This window comes from Sorex araneus, chromosome X (genome assembly GCF_027595985.1).
Source record: "Sorex araneus isolate mSorAra2 chromosome X, mSorAra2.pri, whole genome shotgun sequence".
Classification (NCBI taxonomy): Eukaryota; Metazoa; Chordata; class Mammalia; order Eulipotyphla; family Soricidae; genus Sorex; species Sorex araneus.
Window position 1 is genome coordinate 54,713,542 of NC_073313.1, and position 12,713 is coordinate 54,726,254.

The following is a 12,713-nucleotide window of genomic DNA, read 5'->3' on the forward strand; positions in this document are numbered from 1 at the left end:
CCCGTCCTTCGCCAACTACAAGATCAAGATGATTGCCCTCCAACATCCTGATGGATCTATCACATCTTTCAAAAGGGCAACGGAGAGGATTATTCATGACTTCCTCTCGGATCTCTTCGATAGCCATGTCCACCTGCCCACATACCAAATTCCACAGGATGGATATGTCATTCCAAATGTTCTCCCTTCCAAAATCTGACAAACCATTTCATCGGTAAAGAAGTGTACAGCACCTGGTCCACACAAGGTCAGACCCCAACACCTGAGGAATCTGCTGCCAGTACTCGTCAACACACTGGTTCAGCTCTTCACATGCTACCTGTCTGAATCCAAGGTTCCATCCCAATGGAAAACTAGTTGGATTGTTATATTGTACAAGAAGGAAGACATCCGGGACATCGGTAACTATTGCCTGATATGCCTGTTGTCCATCGTCTACAAGTTTTTCACTCGAGTCATCCTGAATAGAATAGGCCGAACAGTAGATGAAGGACAACCATGCAAGCAAGCCAAGTTCCAAAAAGGATTAAGCACGATCAACCATATCCACACAGTGACCAAGCTCATTGAAGTTCACGAGAGTTCAAGATGATGCTCTGTCTAATGTTCATCGATTTAAGGAAGGCCGTTGATTCTGTTGAGACTGAAGTGGTCAATGAAGCCCTAGACAAACAGGGCATTCAAACTCAGTACATCAGGATCCTCCACAAGCTGTATTATGGATTCACCACCAGGACCTCACCATTATAAAAAGAAGTGATTATTGATGTAAAGAGAGGGGTTCAGCAGAGTGATACCATTTCACTGAAACTCTTCAGTGCCACCCTTGAGAACGTCATGCGGCAACTGAAATGAGAAGGAATGGGAGTGAAGATAGGTGGTTGGCAACTACACTACCTCCTCTTCATTGATGACATCATTCTAATAACACCAAACATAAGCCAAGCAGCACAAATGCAGGCCGACTTCGACCGTAAGTGTGGAAAGGTTGGACTTCAGCTGAATCTCACTAAGACAATGTTCATGAAAATCAAACTAGTCCCTGACATTCCATTTGCTCTCAACGGAACAAACATCTCAGAATGCAGCAGCTCTTTATAACTGGGTCGAGAATTCAACATGAGGAAAGACTTGGCGCCAGAACTGCACAGGAGGAAGAGTGCATCAAGGTGTTTACCTTGAAGAGCGTCGAAGAAGTGGTTAAGTGGACGAAAAACTCCAACTCTGGGCACATCTTTTTGACTCCACTATTCTTTCTGCACTAACATATGCCTCAGAGACCCGGGCCCTACGAAAACAAGACGAGAACGCTATTCAGCTATCCCAAAGAGGAATCGAAAGAGCTATGCTTGGAATATCACTTTTTACTCAAGTGAGAGAAGGAATCCGGATTTCCAATTTCCGTCAACGATCAAGAATCAGGGACACAGCCTCATTTGCCAAGGCGTTGAAAATCGGATGGGCCGAACATGTAATATAATTCAAAGACAAGAGCTGGACTAGCGCTATTACCAACTGGATTCCACAGGATGTCAAAAGACCGTGTGGCAGCCCACTTTGAGATAGTCAGACTTCTTCATCAAAACCCTGATTGAACAGTTTCAGACATTTTGTGTTCCTGGAGTGAGCAGATATCATTGTGCTATACTAGCATGGGACAGGAACGAATGGAAACATTAGTGGTGCCTGCTCGAGCAAATCGAAGATCAATAGGATGACAAGTGATGACAAGTGATATAAGTGATTTTTTTAATAATGTAGGAGTACTGCTATTTATTCAGGCATTGTATAAGCTGATTGAATAGAGCATGAATTCCACATTACTTTTTTATTCACAATGTTAATTTAATTTTATTGAATAGTTACAAGCTTTCATGTTTGGGTTACAGTCGCCCAATGATCAAACACCCATCCCTCCACCAGTGCACATTCCCCATCACCAATATCCCTGGTATACCCCCCTTTCCCACCCTCCCCCTGCCTCTAAGGCAGACAATACTCCCCATACTCTCTCTCTACTTTTGGGTATTATGGCTTGCAACACAGACACTGAGAGGTCATCATGTTTGGTTCATTATCTACTTTCGGCATGCATATCCCATCCCAACTGGTTCCTCCAGCAATCATTTTCGTAGTGATCCCTTCTCTATTCCATCTGCTTTCTCCCCTCCACTAACGAAGCAATCTCCCAGCTATGGGGCAACCCTCCTGGCCCGTGTATCTACCGTCGTTGGTTGTCAGCCTCATGTGATGTTATTCTATACTCCACAAATGAGTGCAGTCCTTTGTCTGTCCCTCTCTTTCTGATTCATTTCACTTAGCATGATACTCTTTATGTCTATCCATTTATAAGCAAATTTCATGACTTCATCTTACCTGCCAGCTGCATAGTATTCCATTGTGTAGATGTACTAAAGTTTCTTTAACCAGTCATTTGTTTTAGGACACTTGGGTTGTTTCCAGATTTTGGCTATTATGAACAGTGCTGCAATGAATATATAGGCACAGATGTCATTTCTTTTATTTTCCTGGAATAAAAATTGACATTTATTTATTTTTTTAATTTAATAGTTCATTTTTAATTAGTGAGTCAACGTGAGGGTACAGTTACAGATTTATACATTTTTGTGCTCATGTTTCTCCCTTACAAACTTTGATAACCCATCCATTCACCAGTGCCCATTCTCTACCAAAAGTAAACCCAACATCCCTCCCCCCCCCAGTCCTGTCTCCCCCCACCCCACACTGCCACTATGGCAGGGTGTTCCCTTTTGTTCTCTCTTTCTGATTAGGTGTTGTGGTTTGCAATAAAGGTGTTGAGTGGCCATTGTGTTCAGTCTCTAGTCTATATTGGGCCCGCATCATCTTTCCCCCACATGACCTCCAATCACATTTTACTTGGTGTTCCCTTCTCTGAGTTGCACAGAATGAAAGACCAGCCTCCAAGCCATGGAGACAACCTCCTGGTACTCATTTCTACTATTCTTGGGTGTTAGTCTTATAGTCTGTTATTCTATAGTCCACAGATGAGTGCAATCTTCCTATGTCTGTCTCTCTCTTTCTGACTCATTTCACTTAGCATAATACTTTCCATGCTGATCCACTTATATGCAAACGTCATGACCTCATTCTTTCTAACAGCTGCATAGTATTCCATTGTATAGATGTACCAGAGTTTCTTCAACCACTCATCTGTTCTAGGGCACTCGGGTTTTTTCCAGATTCTGGCTATTGTAAACAGTGCTGTGATGAACATATAAGTGCAGATGTCATTTCTTCTATACTTTTTGGCTTTTCTGGGATATATTCCCAGCAGTGGTATTGCTGGGTCAAATGGGAGCTCAACCTCTAGTTTTTTGAGAATCGTCCATATTGTTTTCCAAAAGGGCTGAACTAGCCGACATTCCCACCAGCAGTGTAGAAGGGTCCCTTTCTCGCCACATCCTCTCCAACAGCGGTTGCTTTTGTTCTTTTGGATGTGTGCTAGCCTCTGTGGTGTGAGGTGGTATCTCATGGTTGTTTTGATCCGCATCTCTCTGATGATTAGTGATGTAGAGCACTTTTTCATGTGCCTTTTGGCCATTCGTATCTCTTCCTTGGGAAAGTTTCTGTTCATTTCTTCGCCCCATTTTCTGATGGGGTTGGATGTTTTTTTCTTGTAGAGTTCAACCAGTGCTTTATATACCCTTGATATAAACTCCTTATCTGATGGGTATTGTGTAAATATCCTTTCCCATTCTGTAGATAGTCTTTGTATTCTGGTCGCTGTATCTTTTGCGGTGCAGAAGCTTTTTAGTTTAATGTAGTCCCATTTGTTGATCTCTGTTTTTACTAGATTGCTTAGTTCCGTGTCATCTTTGAAGATACCTTTATCTTCAATATCCTGGAGGGTTTTGCCTACCTTGTCTTCAATGTACCTTATGGTTTGTGGTCTGATGTTGAGGTCTTTAATCCATTTTGATCTGACGTTTGTGCATGGTGACAGATCGAGTTCTAAGCCCATTTTTTTGCATGTGGTTGTCCAGTTGTGCCAGCACCATTTGTTAAAGAGACTTTCCTTGCTCCACTTCACATCTCTTGCACCTTTATCAAAGATTAGATGATCATACATTTGAGGTTGTGTGTGGGGATATTCCACCCTGTTCCATTGGTCTGCAGTTCTGCTTTTGTTCCAGTACCATGCTGTTTTAATTGTTACCGCTTTGTAGTAGAGTTTAAGGTTGTGGAGGGTGATGCCTCCCATCATCTTTTTCCCAAGAATTGTTTTAGCTATCCGTGGGCGTTTATTGTTCCATATAAATTTCAGGATTGCTTGCTCCGCTTCTTTGAAGAATGCCATGGGTATCCCTATAGGGATCGCGTTAAATCTGTATAATGCTTTTGGGAGTATTGCCATTTTGACAATGTTTATTCTCCCTATCCATGAGCAGGGGATATTTTTCCATTTCCTCATGTCCTCTTTTATTTCATGAAGTAGTGTTTTATAGTTTTCTTTGTAGAGGTCCTTTACTTCTTTAGTTAAGCTGATCCCAAGGTATTTGATTTTCTGGGGCACAATTGTGAACGGGATTGCTTTTTTCATGTCCCTTTCCTCTGTCTCATTGTTTGCATATAGGAAGACCATGGATTTTTGGGTATTGATTTTATAGCCTGCGACTTTACTGTATAGGTCAATTGTTTCTAAGAGTTTCTTACTAGAGCTTTTAGGTTTCTCTAGGTATAGTAGGTACAGATGTCATTTCTACTGTGCTTTTTTGCATCCTTGGGATATGTTCCCAGAAGTGGTATTGTGGGGTCATTTGGAAGCTCAATTTCTAGTTTGTGAAGGACTGTCCATATTGTTTTCCAGAAAGGCTGGACCAGTTGACATTCTCACCAACAGTGAAAGAGCGTCCTTTTCCCCCACATCCACACCAGCACTGGTTGCTTTTGTTCTTTTGAATGTGTGCCAGTCTCTGTGGTGTGAGATGATACCTCATTGTTGTTTTGATTTGCATCTCCCTCATGACTAGCGATGTGGAGCATTTTTTCATGTGACTTTTGGCCATTTGCATTTCTTTTCTTTTATTAATTAGTGAGTCACTATGAGGGTACAGTAAAGATTTACACATTTCTATACTTGAGTTTCCCGCATACAATGTTCGCACACCCCTTCCTTCACCAGCTAGGTCAAAAAAGGAAATCACATACAAAGGAGAACCCCTTAGGTTCACAGCAGACTTATCAGAGGAAACCCTCTGAGCCAGAAGACAATGGTGGGACATAGTGAAAAAACTCAACGAAATGAATGCCTCACCAAGAAAACTTTATCCGGCTAAACTCTCACTCAAACTTGAAGGAGCCATACACTATTTCTCAGATAAACAACAGCTCAGCAACTTCATAGACTCAAAACCAAACTTAAAAGAAGGACTAAAGGGGCTACTGTAAGACAAGGAGGAACCCCATAAGAACAACAAACCCCACAGAAAGATGACACAAAACCCCATCACAATAATCTCTCTCAATGTCAATGGCCTAAATGCACCTATCAAGAGACACAGAGTGGCAAAATTGATCCAGAAAATAAACCCACCATTCTGCTGCCTGCAAGAAACACACCTGAACAAACACAGTAAACATTGACTCAAAGTCAAAGGATGGAAAACAATCCTGCAAGCAAACAACTCCCTTATAAAAGCTGGAGTGGCCATCCTAGTATCCGACAACATAGATTTCAGGTTGAAAAAGATTAAAAGGGACAGCGAAGGTCATTTTCTATTTATCAAGGGATATGTACAACAGGAGGTAATCACACTCTTAAACGTTCCTAATGAACAACCAGCTAAGTATTTAAAACAACTCCTAACAGACTTCAAAGGGGACATCACTAACAGCACAATAGAAGTCGGAGACTTCAATACCGCCTTATCACATCTAGATAGATCGACAAGAACAAAACTCAGCAAGGAAACACGGACTCTGAAGGAAGATATAGAAGAGAAAGGCCTAATAGACCTATACAGGGCTTTACACCCCAAAAAGAAAGAATACACATTCTTTTCCAGTGCACACGGAACATTTTCCAAAAGAGAGCCTGAACTGGGCCACAAAACATACCTCAATAGAATCGGAAAAATAGAAATTGTATCAACCATCTTTTCAGACCACGATGTGCTGAAGATAGAAGCTAACCACTCACCGACACGGAAAACCAAATCAAACACCTGGAAATTAAACAACTCAATGTTGAACAATGAGTGGGTCAGGAAGGAAATCAAGGAAGAAATCAAAAGATACTTAGAAACAAATGAGAATGAAGACACGAGCTGCCAAAACCGATAGGACGCAGCTAAAACCGTGTTAAGGGGAAATTTATTGCTCTCCAAGCATTCCTCAGGAAGGAAGAAAGGGCCCACATAGATAGCGTGACGTCACGGCTCAAGACGTAAGAAAAAGAACCAGAAAAAGTAACCCAAACCAGACCGAGGGAAAGAAATAATAAAAATTAAAGCAGAAATTAATGACATGGAAACCAAAAAAAAAATCCGAAAGATCAATAAAACAAAGACCTGGTTCTTCGAGAAAATAAATAAGATTTATAAATTAGAAATTGAGCTTCCATTTGACCCAGCAATACCACTCCTGGGAATATACCCCGGAGAGGCAAAAAGGTATACTAGAGATGGCATATGTATTTCTATGTTCATTGCAGCACTGTTTACAATAGCCAGAATCTGGAAAAAACCAGAGTGCCCCAAAACAGATGACTGGTTAAAGAAACTCTGGTACATCTACACAATGGACTACTATGTAGCTGTCAGAAAACATGAAGTCATGAAATTTGCATATAAATGGATCAACATGGAAAGTATCGTGTTGAGTGAAATGAGTCAGAAAGAAAGAGACAGACATAGAAAGATTGCACTCATATGTGGAATATAATGTAACTGAGAATTACAAGTTGGCAACGATGCAACGTCTGGCAGATATCTCTCTGGACTTAGTTACTAAAATACTAAATTACAGAAACCCAAAACTGAGAGGCCGATAAGTGTGGTCACTCGACCTCATACCTCTTCATCCTCAGCAATGGAAAACAAATTATCTAATGCTTCCTTTTCAGCAGGTCTGACTTTAGGGGAGAGACTCTCCAAACAATAATAGTGAGTTTTGTTAAAATATTGTATGCAATCAAAGTGAAAGTAAAGTGAAATTTATTAGTTACACAGGCGGGGGGGGCTTAGGGTGGGGCGGCTAGGGGCGTGGGGGGGTTAGGGGTGTGAGGGGGTGGGGTGGAGCTATACTGGGATTCTTGGTGGTGGAATATGAGCACTGGTGAAGGGATGGGTATTCGAGCATTGTATAACTGAGATTTAAACCTGAAAACTTTGTAACTTTCCACATGGTGACTCAATAAAAAATTTTAAAAAAAAGAAAATAAATAAGATTTATAAACCACTAGCAAGACTCACAAAGAAAGAAAGAGAGAGAACCCTAATAAATTGAATCAGAAATGAAAAGGCGGACATTATAACAGAAACCAGTGAGATACAAAAGATCATTAGAAGATCCTCGGCCACGCCCTCCGGACCCCGCTTCCCGCTGCCTGGACTCCCCGAGACCCTCCAGCCGCCCCAGCCCGTGTCCTCCGCGCCCCGGCTCCTCACCTGGCCCCCTAACTGCGGCCCGCCCTCGCAGGACGACACTGGGGGAGTGTCCCGTATCTTAGTGGGCGTGGTCTAAAGTGGGCGTGGCCTCCTCTCAGAGCGGCCAACGCTAACGCGGCCGCAGTTATTCTTTGTTACCTCAGCTCAATCGGTACTTGTTTTTTTTTTGAAAATTCACTTTTGCGATCTCAAACACGCAAAATAGCCATTAGCTTAGTCTGACACTATAAAAGCTGTCAGTTAATAAGGGAAGTTTAGCACGATCAGAAAACCTTCTTTCCACAAGAAGAAAAAGGAATAAATAACTACAAAGCTCCAACTCTATACTTCCGTAACAATATGAGGAGGCAGCGAAAATCCCCTCCACCAAGAGAGGGAGAAGAAAAAATTCCAGAAACATCAATGGGGGCTACTCACATCTACGACCTCTCAGATAAACAATTTAGAGAGGATATCTGTAGGAGAGTCGACCTACTCCAAGCAACCATGGAACAGACATCCAATAAACTAAGGGAGGAGATGAATGAAGCACTGGAACGGTCCACCAAGAAAATACAGGAAGAAATGAGAACAGAAATCTCAAACCTACGAACGGAAGTCACACAAATAAAGGAATCGGTAGACGAATTAAAAATCTCTCTAGATGCCCTCAACAGTAGAATGACTACAGCTGAAGAAAGAATCAGCGACCTGGAAGATGAGCTGCAGAAAGCTTATAGACAACAACAAATCATGGCCAAAGAATTCAAAATGGCTATAGAGCGAATCAGAGCCCTGGGGGATGACTTCAAGAGAAACAACATAAGAATCATTGGAGTACCAGAACCACAGGGAAGTAACCCCAATGAAAAAAACACAGTCAAAGACATCATTGCTAAGAAATTCCCAGAGCTGGAGAAGGCAGGCATCCAGATACAAGGAGTCCGAAGAGTACCAGCAAAAAGAGACCCGAATAAAAAGACTCCAAGGCATATCATAGTCAGAATGACGGATGCTATGGATAGAGACACAATTCTGCAAGCAGCAAGGTCAAAGAAGGAAATTACATACAAAGGAGCAACCCTCAGATTTACAGCAGACCTGTCAGAGGAAACCCTCCGAGCCCGAAGACAATGGTGGGACCAATTGAAAAGACTCAACAAAATGAATGCTTCACCAAGAATACTTTATCCGGCTAAACTCTCACTCAAACTCGAAGGAACCATACACTACTTCTCGGATAAACAACAGCTCAGGTCCTTCATAGACTCAAAACCAAACTTGAAAGAAGGTCTAAAGGGGCTACTGTAAGACAAGGTGGAGCCACATAAAAACAACAAATACCACAGAAATATGACACAAAATCCTATCACAATAATCTCTCTCAATATCAACGGCCTAAATGCAGCCATAAAGAGACACAGAGTGGCAAAATGGATCCAGAAATTAAACCCATCATTCGGCTGCCTGCAAGAAACACACCTGAACAAACAGAGTAAACATAGACTCAAAGTCAAAGGATGGAAAACAATCCTGCAAAAAACAACACCCTTAAAAAAGCTGGAGTGGCCATCCTAATATCCGACAATATAGATTTCAGGTTGAAAAAGATTAAAAGGGACAGCGAAGGTCATTTTCTGTTTATCAAGGGATATGTACAACAGGAAGAAATCACACTCTTAAACATATATGCACCTAATGAGCGACCAGCTAAATATTTAGAACAACTCCTAGTAGACTTCAAAGAGGACATCACTAACAGCACAATAGTAGTCGGAGACTTCAATATGGCTTTATCGCCTCTAGATAGATCCACAAGAACAAAACTCAACAAAGAAACACTGACTCTGAAAGAAGAAATTGAAGAGAGAGTCCTAACAGACCTATACAGGGCCTTACACCCCCAAAAGAAAGAATACACATTCTTTTCCAGTGCACACGGAACATTTTCTAAAATAGACCATGTACTGGGCCCCAGAACATACCTCAATAGAATCGGAAAAATAGAAATTGTATCAACCATCTTTTCAGACCACGATGCGCTGAAGATAGAAGCTAACCACTCACTGACACGGAGAATCAAGTCAAACACTTGGAAATTAAACAATTCAATGTTGAACAATGAGTGGGTCAGGAAGGAAATCAAGGAAGAAATCAAAAAATACTTAGAAACAAATGAGAATGAAGACACGAGCTGCCAAAACCTATGGGACGCAACTAAAGCCGTGTTAAGGGGAAAATTTATAGCTCTCCAAGCATTCCTCAGGAAGGAAGAAAGGGCTCACATAGACAGCCTGACTTCACGACTTCACACCTTAGAAAAGGACCAGAAAAGGGAACGCAAACCAGATCGAAGGAAAGAAATAATAAAAATTAGAGCAGAAATTAATGACATGGAAACCAAAAAGACAATCCGAAAGATCAATGAAACAAAGAGCTGGTTCTTCGAGAAAATAAACAAGATTGATAAACCGCTAGCAAGACTCACAAAGAAAGAAAGAGAAAGAACCCTAATAAATCGAATCAGAAATGAAAAGGGGGACATCATAACAGAAACCAGTGAGATTTAAAAGATCATTAGAGACTACTTCGAAAGTCTATATGCCACAAAACAGGAGAACCTAAAAGAAATGAATGGATTCCTCGATTCCTACAATCTCCCAAGACTGAACAAAGAAGACTTGGAATACCTGAATAGACCCATCAATGTTAAGGAAATTGAAACTGTGATCAAATACCTCCCCAAAAACAAAAGCCCAGGCCCAGATGGTTTCACTGGCAAATTCTTCCAAACATTTAAAGAAGACCTGCTGCCTGTTTTCCTCAAAATTTTCAAGGAAATTGAAAAAACAGGAAATCTCCCAAACAGTTTCTATGAAGCACACATCTCCCTAATAACAAAAGCAAACAAAGACACCACTAAGAAAGAAAATTACAGACCAATATCCCTGATGAACACCGATGCAAAGATCCTCAACAAAATACTGGCAAATAGGATCCAACAACTCATCAGAAAGATCATACATTACGACCAAGTGGGATTCATCCCGGGGATGCAAGGATGGTTTAACATTCGGAAATCAATCAACATAATCCACCATATCAATAAAAGCAAAGATAAAAACCATATGATCATATCAATAGATGCAGAGAAAGCATTTGACAAGATCCAACATCCTTTCATGATGAAAACCCTCGCCAAAATGGGGTTTGGAGGAACTTTCCTCAAGATAGTCGAAGCCATCTATCACAAGCCTACGGCAAGCATTATCCTCAACGGGGAAAAACTAACGGCCTTTCCTCTGAGATCAGGCACAAGACAAGGATGCCCACTCTCACCACTCCTCTTCAATATAGTACTGGAAGTACTTGCGATAGCTATTAGACAAGAAAAAGAGATTAAGGGCATCCAGATAGGAAAGGAAGAAATCAAACTCTCACTATTTGCAGACGATATGATACTATATCTAGAGAAGCCTAAATCCTCTACTAAGAAACTCATAGAAACAATACACTTATACAGTAAAGTTGCAGGCTATAAAATCAATACCCAAAAATCCATAGCCTTCCTATATGCAAACAATGAGGCAGAGGAAAGGGACATAAAAAAAGCAATCCCATTCACAATCGTGCCCCAGAAAATCAAGTACCTCGGAATCAGCTTAACCAAGGAAGTAAAAGACCTCTACAAAGAAAACTACAAAATGCTACTCCATGAAATCAAAGAGGACATGAGGAAATGGAAACATATACCCTGCTCGTGGATAGGGAGAATCAATGTTGTCAAAATGGCAATACTCCCCAAAGCATTATACAGATTCAACGCGATCCCTATAAGTATACCCATGACATTATTCAAATAAATGGATCAAGCAATCTTAAAATTCATATGGAACAACAAACGTCCAAGGATAGCTAAAACAATTCTTGGGAAAAAGACGATGGGAGGCATCACCCTCCCCAACCTCAAACTTTACTACAAAGCAGTAACAATTAAAACAGCATGGTACTGGAACAAAGGCAGAGCCGTAGACCAATGGAACAGGGTGGAATACCCTTACACACAACCCCAAATGTATGATCATCTAATCTTTGATAAGGGAGCAAGAGATGTGAAGTGGAGCAAGGAAAGCCTCTTTAACAAATGGTGCTGGCACAACTGGACAACCACATGCAAAAAAATGGGCGTAGACCTTGACCTGACACCATGCACAAAAGTCAGCTCAAAATGGATTCAAGACCTCAACATTAGACCACAAACCATAAGGTACATTGAAGACAAGGTCTGCAAAACCCTCCACGATATTGAAGATAAAGGTATCTTCAAAGGTGACACAGAACTAAGCAATCTAGTAAAAACAGAGATCAACAAATGGGACTACATTAAACTAAAAAGCTTCTGCACCGCAGAAGATACAGCGACCAGAATCCAAAGACTATCCACTGAATGGGAAAGGATATTTACACAATACCATCAGATAAGGAGTTGATATCAATGGTATATAAAGCACTGGTTGAACTCTACAAGAAGAAAACATCCAACCCCATCAAAAAATGGGGCGAAGAAATGAACAGAAACTTTACCAAAGAAGAAATACGAATGGTCAAAAGGCACATGAAAAAGTGCTCTACATCACTAATCATCAGAGAGATGCAGATCAAAACAACCACAAGATACCAACTCACACCACAGAGACTAGCGCACATCCAAAAGAACAAAAGCAACCGCTGTTGGAGAGGATGTGGCGAGAAAGGGACCCTTCTACACTGCTGGTGGGAATGCCGACTGGTTCAGCCCTTCTGGAAAACAATATGGACGATTCTCAAAAAATTAGAAATTGAGCTCCCATTTGACCCAGCAATACCACTGCTGGGAATATATCCCAGAGAGGCAAAAAAGTATAATCGAAAGGCAAAGATAAAAACCATATGATCATATCAATAGATGCAGAGAAAGCATTTGACAAGATCCAACATCCTTTCATGATGAAAACCCTCGCCAAAATGGGGTTTGGAGGAACTTTCCTCAAGATAGTCGAAGCCATCTATCACAAGCCTACGGCAAGCATTATCCTCAACGGGGAA